Consider the following 18041-nt stretch of genomic DNA (forward strand, 5'->3'; position numbering starts at 1 on the left):
GAAACAGGCATCAAGATCTTGGTTTTCACCTATACTAGCTGCTCTTTTGCTTCTTGGTTTTTCCCAATCTAAAGCTGACACATCCTTGTTTTTCAGAGTTTGTGGAAAAGAGGTTACCTATATTCTAACCTATGTTGATGATATGCTCATCACCCGCTCCTCTAACCTATATCATAGAGCTATTGGAAAAAGTCCAAATGCTTGATTCAAAACCATTCCCTACACCAATGCTGACCAACCTCAAATTGTCCAAGAATGAAGGAGATCCTTTCTTAGATAGAAAATTGTATAGAAGCACAGTTGGAGCGTTGCAATATGCTACAATCACCAGACCCGAAATCAGTTTCAGCGTTAACAAAGTAAGTCAATTCATGGCTTCTCCTCTTGTAATAGCCGTGATCTAATTTCTCGGAATTATGAAATAAATACTAGAAATTTGAATAAAGAGAAAGAAAGAGTATTTATTCACGTTCTTGAGTAAACAAAACATAGTATTTAGAACTTCCAAGCTAAGTATAAATTTACAAGATGCTTGATGATGGAAATAAAGGAAAAGAAATACATTAATAGACTTTTCGTGAATGAAAATAAATAGATACAATGTAAAGAATTTCAAGCTAGTAAGTTACAAAGAAAGACACACCAACTAGTATCGAGCTTTGCATACTAAGTTAAAAGAAATTTGAGGTCGAACTACGCTATTACAACTCGAGGTCCCTAGCAACTAAGTTGATCTTCATCACTAGGCCGTCTCGGCCCCAGTATTTTCAGACAAGCCGAGAGGGCAAGACCGCGAGGAAGGGCAGCCTCGGTAGCAGCCTCAGCTCCTGCCAGACGCGCACGAAAAAGGGGTTGAAAGGCACGGAAGGAAATGCAAACTATCATATATTGAGAAGGGAAGAGGGACATTACCTTTCAGAAAAGTGAGTGGGAGCTGGGCCGAGAGAAGCAAGTCAGCCAACAGAATTTCATCTCAGTGGCTGCACTCTGCAAGGCCGAATCCCTGCAGCTCGTACTTCACTTGTACCTGCCATACTGTTATGGAGAATCAGTCAATTGTGGTGCACCTGGCATAAACCAACAAAAGCAATAAATAAACCCCGAGTACACCCCCATATGCCATCAAAATCAGTTAAAATGGCAGCATAAAGAGCAGCCAGAGACTGGAGCTCTGTGGCAGCCACCATAACTCACGAGTACACCCTGCGAAATTGCTGCAGAGGTAACAGCCAAACCAGTCCATCAAGGACTACTTTCCAACCAGAGATACCAGCCTTTTTACAGGCTTTCAGTTAGGCCACAAGCATAAATAGACCTCAGCCTCTCCCTCCCTCATCATCACAAACACAATCGCATACAGTGAGTCACAGAGTGAGAAGGACTCAGGCAGCGAGAGGGAGTGAAGGGGATCAAAGCTGAGAGCAAGGAACAACAAGATACGCTGCAGCGAAGGTAAAACCCCCTTCGAATCTTATTTTAAACCCATATCATCATGAAGCATATTAGACCGGCACCATGCACTTTGAGGTAAAATAATAGAGTAAGAAGAGGTAGTGCAACTTCCACACACCCCTGCCGTTAGAAGCATAGGGAGTAGGAGCTCAGTGACAGAGCTATCAGATACCAACATTTCCCCAGAAATCAACAAGGAAATAACCAAATTTTTGACCGTTTAAACATGCCTCAATTCAGTACACTAGCACTACTACATTCTATACAAACTTCAATAGAATGAAATGGGTAATAGGAAGTAAAGACTTAGCTTTAAGAAGGAATGCGGCGGAGGTTGCGCCAGCTTGAGACGACGGCGGCCATGAGAGCTGGAGCCGTCGCCGCGAGCAGCCAACGGCGTCATCGGGTTGAACAACGCTGCAGACGACAGTTCTGACCTTCGAGAAGTCGGGACAGGGCGGCAGCATCTCGTTGCAACAGCGGCCATTCCACCCCGCTGGGAGGCAGCGGGATCCCGACCGTGCGGCGTCAACGGGCGGCGACGTTCGTAGTGCGATGACGGGTTCCGAGCGAAGAAGGACCTCGCCGGCGAAAAGAGAGTGATGGCGTTCGAGCTCGAGCAGCCGTGCAAGTGGGGTTTCGGTCCTCTCCATTCGGGGGGGATGAAATCGGTCGGAGGCGAACACAGCCAGGCCTTACGGCCCCAGAGGGGAGACGACGAGTCTCGAACGACAGGGACTCCGACTCGTCGGGGATGGCGGAACGGCGTGTGATGGCGAGAGAGGATTGTCGAAGAGCTAGGGTTCTCCTCTCCATTTCAATTTTGGAAAAGGAAAGTGGAGAGAAATTGGGGAAATGAGGGAGAGAAACGGCTGACGGAAGGGAGTACACCTTCTAAATTTGGGCCATGCCCATTTATTTGGAATGTGCCTGTTAAATAAAAAGGAATTTGGGCCAGTAGTGGCTTTTAATAAAATGTGGGTTTAGTATTATTCTCACTTGGGCCATCAACAATAAATTCAGTTGGGCCGAAAATTTAAGGACCCCTAGATGAAATATTTGGGCCACCGGCCATAACAGAATTTAATCCATGGGATTTGATTTCCCTAAGCCACGGAAGAAAAGAAATTTATTAAGCAATGTTGAAATAGTATTCAGTAAATAATTAGACGAGAATTTTATTAGCTAAAGTAATTATTTCAAAATACTTAAGAAAATAATCCAGAAATCATTATACCCGAGCCGTTCGGCAAGACTTCGAATAAATAATTAAATCACCGATTTAATTAAGGATTTAAGATTCTAATTTTAGAAAAGAGGGAAGTAAAACAATAAGCACACGCTTAGGCATGCATACATGCAAGATAAATAGTTACTTAAAGCCTAATTTAAGTATATTATTTGTTATAAAGGAACATCGTCGCACGACGAGTAATCTCAAGTCAGGAAGCGCCCATTTGAAAGAGTTAAGCAAACGAGGTGGGATTTTCTTTCAAAAGTGATTTTATGTGAAAACGTGAATATTTTTGAATGAGTTGTCATGCCCAGTTTTGATTTTATGATTGCCTATCTGTTTGGCTATGCCAAACCAGTTTAATTGAATCTGCGTCCCAGTAAGGCCGCAAACCCTACTCGGACTAGTGTACACATAGGGACCGTGAGTAGCACCAGCGTTGGCCGGTCCAATGACCGTTGGAATGTGGCCACATTCCCAGTTCACACAGATCAAATATGGTATTTCATGAGAAGTTCTATGACTGCAGTCTATTTTCAGAAAGAAATAACAGTTTTAGTGACCGGGAATTATTTTCAGAAAAACCCCGTGTTCACTCAAGTTTGGCTGACAACTAAAAGAGAAATGTTTTCGGCATGAGCCCACTGAGTATACCAAATACTCAGCCCTGCATATTGTTTTCTTTAATGTGCAGGTTGATCGTTGTCGCGGCGGAGGAGGTGTTGGGAAAGAAAGTATATTGAGTTAGGCAAGAAGGGAAATAGCTGATGTAGTATGTCTTCATACATATTACACCGTCTTGGTACTTTTCCGCTGCGAAAATCTAGACTTTGCTTTAGTAAAGACAATGCCTCAGAAATTACTCTGATTCAGTATGGTTGTACTCTCTTTCACACTCAGACAATGTTCCTCTTGTTTTGATTATCCATTTATGATGAGTTTAGACCCCTTTAGTAAGTTTTAGTCGCGAAATAGCAACACTTTCTTTGACTAGGGAGTTGTGGTCGTGACACCTCTTGATTCTCATTGGAAAGCTGTAAAAAGGATACTTCGATATCTAGCTGGAACAATGGACTGTGGACTTCATGTGCAAAAGTCAGAATTCAAATTGTTGGCTTTCTCTGATTCGGACTGGGCAGCAGACATGGATGATAGAAGGTCAATAACAGGGTAGTGTGTATATTTTGGAAATAATCTTGTATCTTGGTGTTCAAAGAAGTAGGCAGTAGTGTCAAGGTCAAGTACAGAAGCAGAGTATAGAAGCCTTGCTCATGCAGTTTGTGAGATCAGCTAGATAAAGTCTTTACTTGATGAACTTCAAGTGAAACTTTTGGAGACTCCTATTGTCTAGATAGATAATATGAGTACAACTGCATTGGCAAGTAACCCTGTTCTACATGTGATACACTCGGATTTTGCACGGTTTTAAGGCCATCTTTTAGTCCGTTTTTAATGTCAAAGTTGCATTACATGTTTATTATTTGAATATTTTATCTATTTTAGTATTTTGACAGGTTTTGTGAGAAATGTGCATAATTGAGCCGAAAAAGGGAGTCAAAATGCGAAGTTGAAAATTTGGAGTTGTTCTACATGTTCAGCGGTCCGCTCCAACACAGCCGGCGACCGCAGGCGCTCAACGACAGCTAAGGCAGTAGCGTCCCGCTCCGAGAAAGTTGTGCATGAAGAAAAGACACTCCCAGCGACCACTGGGAAATGCGTGGCGATAGCTACAAAGAGTCCAGGGAGTTACGGGATGATTGCCAGCGGCCGCTGAAACAACTGCAGCGACCGCTGCCGAAAGGACAGAAGCCTTGGACTAACCCACAGCGATCGTTGCCCAAGGTGCAGCAGCTCGCTGGGAAAAACGACGAGCAGATTTGCCCTACTTTCTCTCTAAGATTTACCATATTTTCAACCCTTTTCCTTATTTGAAGAGGGATGATTTTCCCCCTATAAATACCCCCCAAAGCTATATCAAAAGGAGATCTTCTCTTTGCCAATTATTTCCAGAGCTTAAAAGTTAGAGTGCTTCATTGTGTAGGGGCTTGAAGAAGGAATCAAGAGATCATCAAGGCTACAAGGATTTAACATTTGGGTTTTATTTGCTTTAGTTATTATGTTTTCATTGTCTTCCCTACAATCTACGTTTTTAGCTTATTCTATCATGTGTAACCAAACTCATAGAATTCTAAGGATGTGGTAGTAACGACTTTTGTTATACAATTCCTATTTCTATTTATCATCCATTTTGTTCTAACTGTCTTTCATCCTTAAGTTAATGAATAATGCTTCACGTTTGAGTGACACATTCTGTGATGAATTAATATAACTTGCTACATAATTGTGAGAGGAGGTTGGCGAGTTAGATCCACTTAATAGACACTACAATTAACTTCCTTTAAAACGGCACTGTTAATTGAGAGTGAGGACTTTTCAAGGGTCTTAGGAGCTTTTAGGAGTAACGTATTTATGATTAAATGTTTGTAATCAAAGTTTGCATCGCATGAACATAAGCTAGGTGACTCGTTATATCAAAGTAAGAACTGTGCTAGGGTGTTGTAGTCGGAATTTGTATAACCATGTCTGTGTTCGAATCCTGCCCATGGCGCATTACTTATAGTTGCCTTCTTTTTTTAATTAGTCATATCACGGAGAGATCTATTATTCAATGATGGAGTATTTGAATTATTTTTATCTTTTAAGTAGTTTTTATTGCATTAAACTGTTATTTGATTTATATTCTTAATGTGGTATAAAAATTGAAAATCATATCAGGGAGAGATCTATTATTCAATGATGGAGTATTTGAGTTATTTTTATCTCTTAAGTAGTTTTTTATTGCATTAAACTTTTATTTGATTTATATTCTTAATGTGGTATAAAAATTGAAAATTCAATTACCCTACGATTTTTAGTTTCTCTCAATGATTATTGCAAAAAATTTTTTAACTATAGGTAATTTTTTTTATCAAATTATAGTACTATTATCTGAAATATATTATTAATGTGATATAAAATTTGAAAATTCAGTGAACCTATTTCCTTTCCAAAGATTAGATATATATTACGTTTTATTTTTTATTTCTATTATACTCTTAATAGTTTAGTATGAATTTAATTTTCTTTCTTTTTCCTTTTTAGATGTTCATTAGTAGTATACTTTTATACTAGTATATATTTTTATTTCAGTTATAATCTTGATGCTTTGATTCAAAATTAGATAGTTTGCGGAGTATTTTTGCAATTTTGTTGTGGTTATAATAGTCATTTTTTAGGAATACAAACTAATTAATTTCATTATCCTACTATTTTTTATAATTTTTATTTTAATGATGTGATATGAAGTAATTATCTATTGTATAATTCGTACCCCCAGATTAAAAGTTCTGGATCCGCCACTGGCTGGGGGATCGATTTTAGTTGTTCTAAATTGTTGGTTTTGTTTTACATGATCACATGCTATAATTTAGGATGCTTACTTGATACAAACTTGCACATCTTTGATGATTTTTTATACATGCTTAGATGAGTGCAAGTTTGGGGGAACCCTTGTTTGTCTATTGTTTAGTGCACTTTTTAGAGTTTGATTTTATTTTGTAGGAAAATGACAACTAGAGACAAGCCCGAGAATGCGAAGAGCTACGGAGTTAGCCTTCCAACGGATGAGCATAAAGCGATGTGGAAGAGAGTCTCAGCATGAGACACGGTGCCGTCACGGTACCCCCATGAGCTTCCCTAGGTACTTTGGGAATTCTTGACGACTTTTGGGCGTTGTGCAACGTCGGGGAGGGGAACAGCCTAATCCACATGTTCCAAGGGAGATGGCCATCATATAGGAGACTCACTCTCGATTTCCTAAGCACGCTCAAGGTGCACAAGAACCGCCGTTCCCGCACCCCCGAGAGCATTGACTTCCACCTTAGCAACCGCAACCATTCTCTTTCCATGGAGGACCTTTGTGAGGTGATCCATTGCTTCGACCCCAACCCGGATGAAGAGATCAACTACGAATACTCCGACGTTTGGGGTGTGATGACCACGGAAGGAGAAGACCATGCGTCGGGCTGTGCCAAGTCCTTGTCCATCCGCAACCCTGTTTTGAGGTACCTCCACCGAGCCATGACCCAATTGATGTTTGCAAGAATAGATGGTGGGAGTGTGTCTCAAACCGAGATCAACGTCATGTGGTGTCTTCTCACCAAGAGGGGGTTCAACTATGGGATCCTCTTTACACTCTACGTTGACCGGATTTTACAAAAGGACGGGAGTGTTATTTGTTGTGGGGGATTGATCACGGCACTTGCCGAGGGGTTCGCCAAGGATATGGGGGAGAGATTTATCACTTATGAGGTGCTCTTCTCGGTGGTGCATCTAAAGACTGATTCTAGCGGTCAAGCGTTCTTCATGCAAGTGGATCGGGATCACTTTCCTGTTCCCATCCCACATTAGACCAAGGTCGACACACGGGAGAATCAAACCAATTGGAAGCTTAACACTCCCGCCCACCGAAGAGCCATTGAGGCTAACCCCGTTCATGGGGAGTTTAGGAGGAGGAACATTCCTTCTCGCATCCCCACCTTCGACCCTGAAGAAAACTCCCCTTCGACGCCATCGAAAACTATCAAGAGGGGGCGGAGCATTCACAGGCTCAAGGAAGTGGGGCACCGCCACAAGAAGAAGAAGAAGAAGAAGAAGAAGAAGAAGAAGAAGAGGGCCACCGCCGCCGCACTAGAGCTAATTGCCGTCGCGGAAGGCCTAATGCCAATGAAGAGTTTCAAGCCAACACCTCCAGCCAACTAAGAGATACGTTCTCCTACCAGGTCCAACACTTGGAACGATCGATGGGCGGAGCAACAATAAGAGAACGCCTTCAACCGCCAAGGATGGGCGGCACAAGGTGATTGGCGGATGATAAGTCGTATTCTAGGCCTCGGTTACTGGTCAGTATGACAGGTTTAAATGATTATATTTGCAAAGCAGTTGCTCAAAGTGTGCAGGATAAGTGTTCTGGCCAGTAGGGAAGTTCCGGAGTGTTCGGGTAGAAAAAGCGCCAGCATGGTCTCATACTGATCCGTATACATGCTAAAACGGCTTGAGATGAAGAAGACGGATAGCTGGGACGGATTACCCACAATCAAGGGCAAAGAAGTCAAATTGCAGCGAGGATTTACCCTAAAATCAAGGGTAGCCTCCCTATAAAAGGTAGCCAAGTTGGAGAGAGAAAAAAAAGGAGTGGGGGGATAGACTTCAATTCACCATCATCTTTAGGCAGAGAGTTCTCTCGGTAATTTGAGTCTTTCAGCCGTGTCCACTTCTTGCCTCGCCGAGCCATGATCACCTGACGTTCAGAATGTTCCCGAGTTCCAGTCATCGTCCGTTCCAGTTAGCTAGATCGTAGTTCCAGTCAGAGATTTTATCGCCCGGAGTGGCAAACAATCTTTAAATTGCTTTCGTAGTTTAATTAGTTCTCCGTCTTTACGTTGGATTTCTGTTACATTTTGGGATTTTGTTGTTTTGAAATGCTTGCTTTGGATATCCGAACGTGTTAATGCTATGAAGTTGATTTCCGTTTCGTTCATTGTAGTGTTCTTTTCTTTCCTTGTCTAGTTAGCTTAGATCTAAGATTTCTCGGTGTTTTAAGTGCTAAATCTCTAAATTCTGTTACGTAACAAATTTCTTTAGGATAGGTAAACATGTACTATTTGATCTGGAAGTAGATCGTTGCATGCAAGGCTTCGTTTTATTTTCTGAATCGATCTTTCATGTTGACCAGCATGCAGAAGTCCAGTTTCAGCGTTTGATTTCAGATTTGATTTCTTAGTTTTAGATCTGTGTTCGCGAGTTGTTAATCTGCGTTTGCCGGGTTGGATCTGGAATTGTTATCTGAGTTTAAGTTGTGTTGTTGGAGAAGACGATGTCTACATCCAGATTGGGGACCACCTTACTTTTATTTACTTTTGCTTTCTTTTGTCCTTCACCTCTGGTTGTACCCGCAGATCTGTCAGCCTAGTCACCACTACCTCCACTACACTCTGAATATTCTGTTTAGCCAAAAATAGAAATACCGTCCTTTCCAAACAATTTCTGTTACACCATGTCCCCTCATTTCCACGTACACAGTTGCATTCCATGATCTGCTCCCCCATCCTAGTCAGTAGGACGCCACCCTTTAATTACTCGCCTAGGTAGAAACTCAACCCGAGCGTGGTAGCTAACCAACCCTCCAAAACATCACCGCAGTAGTTTAAACGCACCATCTCTGTGGGATTCGACCCTTACCTCCACTATACTGATCAGTAGAAGTGGGTTGAGGAATCTTTGAAGACGAGGTCTAGGCTTAGTTAGGATCTTTATCCTGCCAGTAGGATATATCCTCACTTGAACGACACCTACGCACCACGTAACCTCTTCAAATGGCGCCGTTGCCGGGGATGGATGGCGTTTTATATACTATTGTGTGTGATACTTTGGCGTAAATATTGTGTATAATTTTTTCTCTTTTTCTTTTGTTTCAGTTTATGAGAAGCAGTTCGGATCCTAATCCGTGGAAACCGAAGATACTTCAGCGAGGATCCATACTTGTGACCACTCGTTCTGGCCTGTCAACAACTCTGTCTGACCTAGACACGAGTAGCGACGAAGAACAGTACACCATAGAAGGACCAATTCCCGTGGAGTTACCACTGTTGGAAGGCAATCCAGGAATGGCTGCCAACATGGACGAAGATCCAGAGATCGGTACGCTGAATGCGCATACCGAAGGAGAACCACCGCAAGCTATCGTGGTCACCCCGGGACAGACTGCTTGTGACGTGAAGCCTCATGTCATAGCGATTCTACCTACATACTGCGGGAAAAGCTATGAAGGGCCGTATGAGTTCCTTCACGAATTTTGTAAGATTTGTAGAGCGCAGAGAAGACCAGCAGGAGCGACTGAAGATGATTATAGGCTGAAAGCTCTGCCATTTGTGCTCAAGGGGGAAGCGAACACCTGGTTCATGCGCTTGCCCCCTGACTCTATTGAGACTTGGGCCGACTTCAAGTCAGCATTCCTGGGCGAGTTTTTTCCGTCATCTAAGACAAGCGCACTGAAGAGAGAAATAACGAATGTGAAGCAAGGATATGACGAGCCCTTGAGCGACTATTGGGCAAGATACATGGGTCTTTTGGAATCGTGTCCCAACCATCGCATGGCGGACGTTGAAGTACATCATACTTTCTACGAGGGCATGAACGCGGTAACCAAAGACCTGGCCAATTCATCTTCGGGAGGAAGCTTCACGCAATTACGGGTCAGCGAAGCAAAGAGAGTCCTAAGGAAGCTACTGAATGCAAAGAAAGAGTATGACCATTCAAGGGAAGGATACAACCGAGAGCGGGCTGCTGTTGCATCGACTACTGATCAGGAGAACAAGCTGGAGCAGAAAATGGACTTGAAGATGGATGAACTGAAGAAGTCACTTTTGAGTGCCATCGAGAAGAGCACTCCACCACCTCTCCCAACTGGGAACTACAAGGGTGCAGAGCAGGGGAATCAAGGGGCCCAATACGAGCATCCGAATGACTTGATCAGTACGGAGCAAGCTAATGCTGCTGGGTATTTTAACCAGAATGGGAATTGGATCCAGGGGAGACAACGGGACGCACCATGGAGGGACCACCCGAATTTTCGATGGGGAGAAGGGAACCAAAACCAGAACCAAGGTCAAGGCCAGAACCAATATAACCCTTACCCGAACCAAAACCCTAACCGTGGACCAGCAAACCCAGACTTCCAGCCCAACTGGTCAGGAAGAAACCAACAAGCCCAAAACTATAACCCACAAAGCTCAAACTCGAACCCTGTTTACGTGCCACCCCATCAGAGAAATTTCCAAAACTACCAAAATCAACCAAACCAAGCATCCCAACACCATCAGAACCAGAATCAATTCCAAGCCCAGCACCAGAATCAATATCCTCAAGATCAGTACACTCCTCCTGCCCAATATAACCAATACCCGCCTAATCAAGGACCGCAAACCTCCCAGAACTATCAACACCAAGGGCCGGGTCATTTCCAAAACTCGAACAGGCCGAGGAGATCCGTTGAGGACATGATGAGTGAAATGCTAGCATCACAACAGAACATCAAAGGAGAATTGCAAGCCCATAATGAGGTCGTGCAGGGGATGCAAAATGCCCAGAAAGAACATAAGGCGAACATGGATATGATGAATAGGCAGTTAGCTCAACTGGCCAGTTCGATGGGTGATTTGAAGGGAAATGCAGGAAAACTCCCATCTACAGTCCAAATGCCCGAGAAGGCAAATGTGAGTAAGGTCACGTTGAGGTCAGGAACTACTTATGATGCACCTCAACCGAAACAGCCGAGTGAAGGATCGAATGGAACGAAGATAGGAGGCGAGACAATTTCAGCTGAGGAAATAGGGAATTTCATGCCTCGAATGCAGGATCCATTCTTCCTGGATGATACACCAAGTATAAGAGGTGAACCCGATGCCTTACTGACCAGGAAGGAACCTCCTCAAGAGAAAAATCCCAGAATGGAGGCTCGGACCCAAGAGCTACCAAAGAAAGTTGTTGAGGAACCCGTAGAAGAGAAAAAAGGGGAGAAACCATTCCCATTCCGATTTGTTACAAAGAGGAAGAAAGAGAACCCGGTCGACTACTTGTCGATTTTTGGAAGGTTGGACGTCACCATACCATTCCTCCAAGCCGTGAAACTACCCCCGCTCGGAAAATTCATTAAGGATTTCATAGCCGGGAAAGCTCAAAAAGATGGACAAATCATGGTGGAAGGGATCGCATCCGCAATTGTGCAAGAGAAACTGCCGCCCAAAAGGGCCGATCCAGGTATGTTCACTTTACCCATAACTATAGGGGATGTGAAGGTTGAACATGCGATGTGTGATCTTGGAGCTTCCATTAATGTCATGCCATTATCAATCTATAACCGACTGAAAGGAGTGAGGCTGTCAAACACTAGGGTGTTGATCCAGCTGGCTGATAGGTCGTGCATAAGTCCTGAGGGAGTTTTAGAGAACGTGTTGGTTAGAGTACAGGAGTTCACATACCCTGCTGATTTTTATGTGATCAAAATGAGTGAGCATGAAGCGAGAGAGTCTAGTGGAGTCTTGTTAGGGAGACCTTTTTTGAGAACGGCTAAGACAATAGTGGATATGGCCGAGGGGACTATTTGCATTGATTTTAATGGTGAGAAGTTTACTTTTGATATAAATGATGCCATGAAGAAACCCATTGATTCTGAAAATCTATGCTTTGTTGATGTGATTGACCCTCTAGTCCAAGATTTTCTTGAGACCGAACTATTACAGGAAAAACTCCAGGCTTTAGATGCTTGTGATCAGGCCGACGAAGAAGCTGCTGCGTGGTGTGAGTTGATCAGTAGCCAGGGGTTGACCGACGAAGAAATAGAAGGAGCGATCAAGGAATTCTGTCAAAAGTCGGCGTTCATTGGAGCCGCAGGGGCCAAGCTTCCAGTCAGTACGGAAGAACCTTCAGGGGAAGACTTAAAGAAAGACGGGGAGGCCCAGAAAAACCCTCTACCCGAAGACACACTTCCACCCCAAGTCGAGCTAAAAAAGTTACCATCGAACTTGAAGTATGCCTACCTCGGGGAGGAGAACTCATATCCCGTAATCATCAACAGCAGTCTCACAAAAGAACAAGAAGCGCGGCTACTGACTGTGTTGAATAGGAATAAGAAGGCAATCGGATGGAGCCTTACAGATCTAGTAGGGATAAGCCCCGACGTTTGCATGCACCACATCAGGCTAGAAGAGGGAGCGAAGGCTCATCGAGATGCTCAAAGGAAGGTAAACCCTAACATGCGAGAGGAAATTTTAAAGGAAATCTTGAAGTTGTTGTCGCTAGGGATTATCTATTCAGTGCCGGACAGTGAGTGGGTCAGCCCGATCCACATGGTTCCAAAGAAATCCGGGATCCAAGTTGTCAAGAATGAGAGGAACGAGCTGATTCCAACAAGGCTGGTCACGGGTTGGCGAATGTGCATCGACTACCGGAAGCTGAACAACGCAACAAGGAAGGACCATTTTCCTTTGCCTTTCATCGACCAGATATTAGAGAGATTAGCTGGGAAAAAATTTTTCTGCTTCCTAGATGGGTACAGCGGGTACTTCCAAATTCACGTGGATCCTGAGGACCAGGACAAAACCACTTTTACTTGCCCGTTTGGAACCTATGCATACCGTCGCATGCCTTTCGGTTTATGCAACGCTCCAGGTACGTTTCAACGATGCATGATGAGCATATTTTCCGATTTGATTGAGGAGTGCATAGAAATATTTATGGATGACTTCACGGTTTACGGAGACTCGTTCGACTCTTGCCTTCATCATTTGGACATAGTTTTGGAAAGGTGTCAAGCAAAGAGTCTGGTTTTGAACTTCGAGAAGTGCCATTTTATGGTCACCGAAGGGATAGTCCTAGGACACGTAGTCTCAGAAAGAGGTATCCAGGTGGATCGAGCCAAGGTGGATGTCATATCCAAATTACCATTCCCTACTGATCAGAAGGGAATAAGGGGTTTCCTGGGACATGCTGGATTTTATCGAAGATTTATAAAGGATTTCTCCAAAATCGCCCAACCCCTTACCAGACTGCTTCAAAATGATGTGGAGTTCGTTTTTGATGAGCAATGCAAGGCAGCTTTCGATCTTCTCAAAGAAAAATTAGTATCCGCACCTATCATACGAGCTCCTGATTGGAACCATCCTTTCGAAGTAATGTGCGACGCCAGCGACTTTGCGGTAGGGGCCGTGCTGGGTCAGAAGATCGATGGGAGGAGGCACGTAATTTTTTATGCGTCCAAGACTCTAAATCAAGCCCAGCGGAATTACGATACCACTGAAAAGGAGATGCTGGCAGTGGTGTTTTCTTTCGAGAAGTTCCGGCCATATTTGCTGGGATCTAAGGTCGTAGTATACACTGACCATGCAGCCCTTAAGTATCTAGTTACCAAGAGAGAATCAAAACCACGCTTGATCCGATGGGTACTCTTGTTGCAAGAATTTGATTGGGAGGTGGAAGATAAGAGAGGAGTCGAAAACAAGGTGGCAGACCATTTGAGCAGAATAGTGCAAGAAGGAAACAGCGAGGAGGTGCACGACCAGTTTCCAGAGGAACACTTATGTGAGGTGATTTTTGCACCCAGAAAAATTGATTGGGAAGAAGTGTACAAACTTACTGGTCAGAATGATGCAGCAAAAGGAAAAGAGAAGGTAGGGCAGGAGCCATGGTATGCGGACCTGGCCAACTACCTAGTAACTGGAGAACTTCCAGAGGTACCAAGTGTTACCAAAGCCCAACGAATGAAGATCAAGAGTGAGGCAAAATATTATTTTTGGGACGACCCTTACCTATGGAGGGTAGGATCCGATCAAGTGATAAGAAGGTGCATTCCTGACTGGGAACAGCGGGACGTGTTGACCCACTGCCATTCGTTAGCATGTGGAGGGCACTTCGGATCCAAGAAGACAGCAAGGAAGATTCTGGATAGCGGTTTTTACTGGCCAACTCTCAACAAAGATGCATACGAGTTCTGCCGGAGCTGTGAGCGTTGCCAACTGACCGGTGGAATATCTGCCCAAGATGAGATGCCGCAAGTACCGATTATTGTTTGTGAATTATTCGACATATGGGGAATGGATTTCATGGGGCCTTTTCCCTCGTCCTATGGCAATCTGTATATCCTAGTCGCGGTGGATTACGTCTCCAAATGGGTAGAAGCGACGGCCACAAGTACGTGTGAAGCAAAGGAGGTGGCCAAATTCTTAAAGAGTCACATTTTCAGCCGTTTCGGAGTCCCAAGGGCGATCATCTCTGATCAAGGTACACACTTTTGTAATCGTACAATTGAAGCTTTAATGAAAAAGTACGGTGTGCACCATAGACTTTCAAGCCCCTACCACCCGCAAGCTAACGGCCAAGCCGAGATCTCTAATCGAGAGATAAAGAAGATTTTGGAGAAAACTGTAAATCCTTCTCGGAAGGATTGGAGCGTGAGATTAGAGGATGCTCTCTGGGCATATCGAACAGCCTACAAGACCCCCATTGGTATGTCCCCTTACCGAATAGTTTTTGGAAAAATGTGCCACTTACCTGTAGGGATCGAGCACCGAGCATACTGGGCAGTACAGAAAGTGAATACGGATGCTACAGCCTGTGAGGAGGAAAGGAAGCTGCAATTACAGGAGCTTGAAGAACTTAGATTGGAATCTTTCGACTCGGCCATGTGGTACAAGGAGCGAACGAAATTATGGCATGATAGAAATCTGAGAACCAAGGAGCTCCATGTTGGCCAGAAAGTACTACTTTTCCAGTCGAGATTGAAGTTAATGCCCGGGAAACTCAAATCTAAGTGGACAGGACCGTACATCGTAACAGCCCTCCGAGCTAATGGAGCGGTGGAGATTTCAGGGAGTCTTTCTAACTCTGAGCCTTTTGTTGTGAATGGACATAGGTTGAAAATCTTTAGGGATAATAGTGAGGTGGGGGTAGTGGATGAAATTCCACTACTACCACATACTAAGGTCACATACTGATTAGTAAGATAGGAATTTGGAATTCCACGTGGCTAGTTTCATTTTGATAATATTCTGCATATACTGGCCAGGTAGGATTCCAAATTACCTAAGGAGAATGTAAATACTGTATATACGTAATTAATTTTTGCATGCTTGAAAATTTTCTAAAAATCCAAAAATATATTTTCGGGCCTTAAATTAGGGTTGGGGTACACTTTGACCGAGAGATTACCTATTTAGTGTCACTCCAATTTGTATTTAAGTGCCATTTTGAATTATTTTCCGTAATAGGTAAGTATAGAGGGAAATTGTGGATAGGACGTAAATTTGAATTAAGCGTGTGCAGCTTTTGCAGGGTGGCAGTGCTGGAATGGTGTGGAGCAGAGAGAGTACACACGCTAGCCAATCAGGAACCAACGCCTGTCGCCCAAACCACTTTTCACATGAAGCGGCATGACCGGTAACCACTGATAGCCGGTTGAAACCACCTGCAACTGCCATTTCTAATCCGAACTAAACCAACCGACCCTCCCTTTCTCCCTCAAAAAACCCTCATTTCCAAAATACCTTTCAAGAAATTCTCCTCTATCCCTCTCACAGAACCATCGTTCTCAAACCAAACCCTAATTTCTACCGTCAAATCACAAATTACAGTCATGGGTAAGAAAGCTATCGCGAGGAAAATCAAGCCCCGTCGTGCGAACACCCAAGATACGCAGCCGCTGCGAGAAGATACCCCGGAGGCCCAACCACAGTCGAACCAACCACCCGCACCGACTGCTCAACCGCCGGCCACTATTTCTTTGGATGCCGTAATGGTATTCCTTCGCTAACAAGACCCGACTAGGGACTGGACGGCGGCATTGACCAATTTCGGCCACACGGGGGGCATAGGAACCGCACCCAGTGAAATTCCTCATGCACAGGTCAGACACGCAGAACTACAGTCGGAGGAAGGATCTCCCTCAGCCACCGCGGCATCGGAAACCCTCGGTACCAGATTCGGCAGACCTGGAAGCTATCGCCGCGTTTTACAGCTCCGACTCTGAGGAGCGAAAGAAAAGGTCCAGCCAAGTAAGGGAAACCCAGGGAGAGAGTGGCGGAGCAAAAAATGACGCCCGAGAAGGACCCAGTATTTCAAGAAGTAAGACGGCCAGAGATAGATCTGAACGAATCAGCCAGAAAACAGGGCCTCATGACGGACGAGGAGTTTGACTCGATAATGAACAGGGTAAACCGAAGAGAGGAGACAACTGACTTGGTGGCTGAGGGTCTGGACCTCGCACCAAGATCAGTAGGAGAGAATGAACAAGCTCTTAGAGAACCCATACCGAAGGATAAGACATCCCAGTCAGAAGGAGAAGAGGAGAGGGAAAAGCAGAGTGAAGCCAAGGAAGCAGGAACAGAGACAACAGAACCAGAGGTAGAGGCATCCACCCCAGGGGCACCTCCGGTAGTTAAACCGATCCCCGTCAGAAGGAAACTGGTAGTGAAGACAGGCTCCAAGGCAGAGCCACCCAAACCGCAGAGGAAATCGCAACGTTGTTTGGGTAAGTGGGCACCCAACAGGGCGAAACCGAACACGGCGGAGGATCCCCTAGAGATCGTGAGTGACAACGAACCCTGTCTGGCGCAAGAGGATCAGGGTGTGGAAGCCGAGCGGGTGGCTGAGGGACTGGACCTCGCACCCGAGTCAGTGAGCCCCGAACAATTGGAGAAGGAAGATGCCAAGAAAGAGTGTAGCTCCACTACCCAGGAGACGCCACCAACCGAGGCGGAAGAGGAAGCTAGATACCAAGTAGAAAGGAAAAGAAAGGGCAAGACCGTTGTGGAGAAAAAATCAAAAACCAAAAGAATGCGTACCCCGAACACAGGCATAGTGATCACTGAGACTGCCCGGAGGACCCCATCAAACCGGCAGACACAGAGCGATAGTGAGTACGAGGCCAGTGAAGAATCTGAATCAGATAGCGACACAACCATGGAAGAGGAGGAATACAAGGAGCGGGAACTCCCCAACGATCATCGAGAACTGTTGCATCCACCTGCCGAACCACTCCGGTATAAGCGTTGGACGGTGGAACTCACGGATGACGTTGTGGAAGAGATGAAGTTGTTTGACGACAAGAAGCTCCAGTCAGTTTACCGCACAAAGAACGCAAAAGGCAAGAAGGTTAAGTGTGGAAAGGTAATTCATCTCCCATCCTTAGATGAGATGCAAATTAGGGAATCGTTTCTAGCCCTTTTGCATGAGTTGGGTTTTGAATGGTTGTTGAGGAATGAGAAGTTAAGTGTCCCGGTCGATTTGGCCAAGGAGTTTTTCGCAACTTTTCGATTCGAAGTCACAACTGATTTGGATATAGAGTGTGTTAGCTTCAGGGTATTTGGAGGAGAAATTAGGATGAATCTGATTGAGTGGACTGTGAGGTTGGGTATATGCAGTTTGGAGGAGGCAATAGGACTTGAATGGAGAAACAGGGAGCGGGGGATTCCCCGCCGGCATGTGGAATTTGAGCCCCAGTCGGCTTGGGAGGAACTTACTCACCCCGGAGCAGGGCAGTTCCAATCCACGATCTCCCGATCGATCCACCTTAGCGACCCCGTTTTACGCCTGGTTCAACTTTTTTTAGACTACAATCTTTTGGGGCAGTCTAATTCGGCAGTCCGGACATCAATGACGGAGTTGTACCTTATATGGTGTGCAAAAAAGGGCAAGAAGCTGCACTTAGGGTTCTGGACTGCATACACATGTCACCTCGTCGCAACTCACCCAGCACGGAATATTT

General features: G+C 44.7%; 1 long non-coding RNA gene across 1 annotated transcript; it reads right to left on the minus strand.

Moving 5' to 3' along the window:
• Window positions 1-536: 536 nt before the first annotated feature.
• Window positions 537-2360, minus strand: LOC121801217. Its single transcript, XR_006050561.1, has 2 exons — window positions 913-2360; window positions 537-827 (listed from the first exon to the last, which is right to left on the minus strand). It is a non-coding gene; the product is annotated as an uncharacterized LOC121801217 (long non-coding RNA).
• Between the last annotated feature and the right edge of the window lie 15681 nt (window positions 2361-18041).

This window comes from Salvia splendens, chromosome 4 (genome assembly GCF_004379255.2).
Source record: "Salvia splendens isolate huo1 chromosome 4, SspV2, whole genome shotgun sequence".
Lineage (NCBI taxonomy): Eukaryota > Viridiplantae > Streptophyta > Magnoliopsida > Lamiales > Lamiaceae > Salvia > Salvia splendens.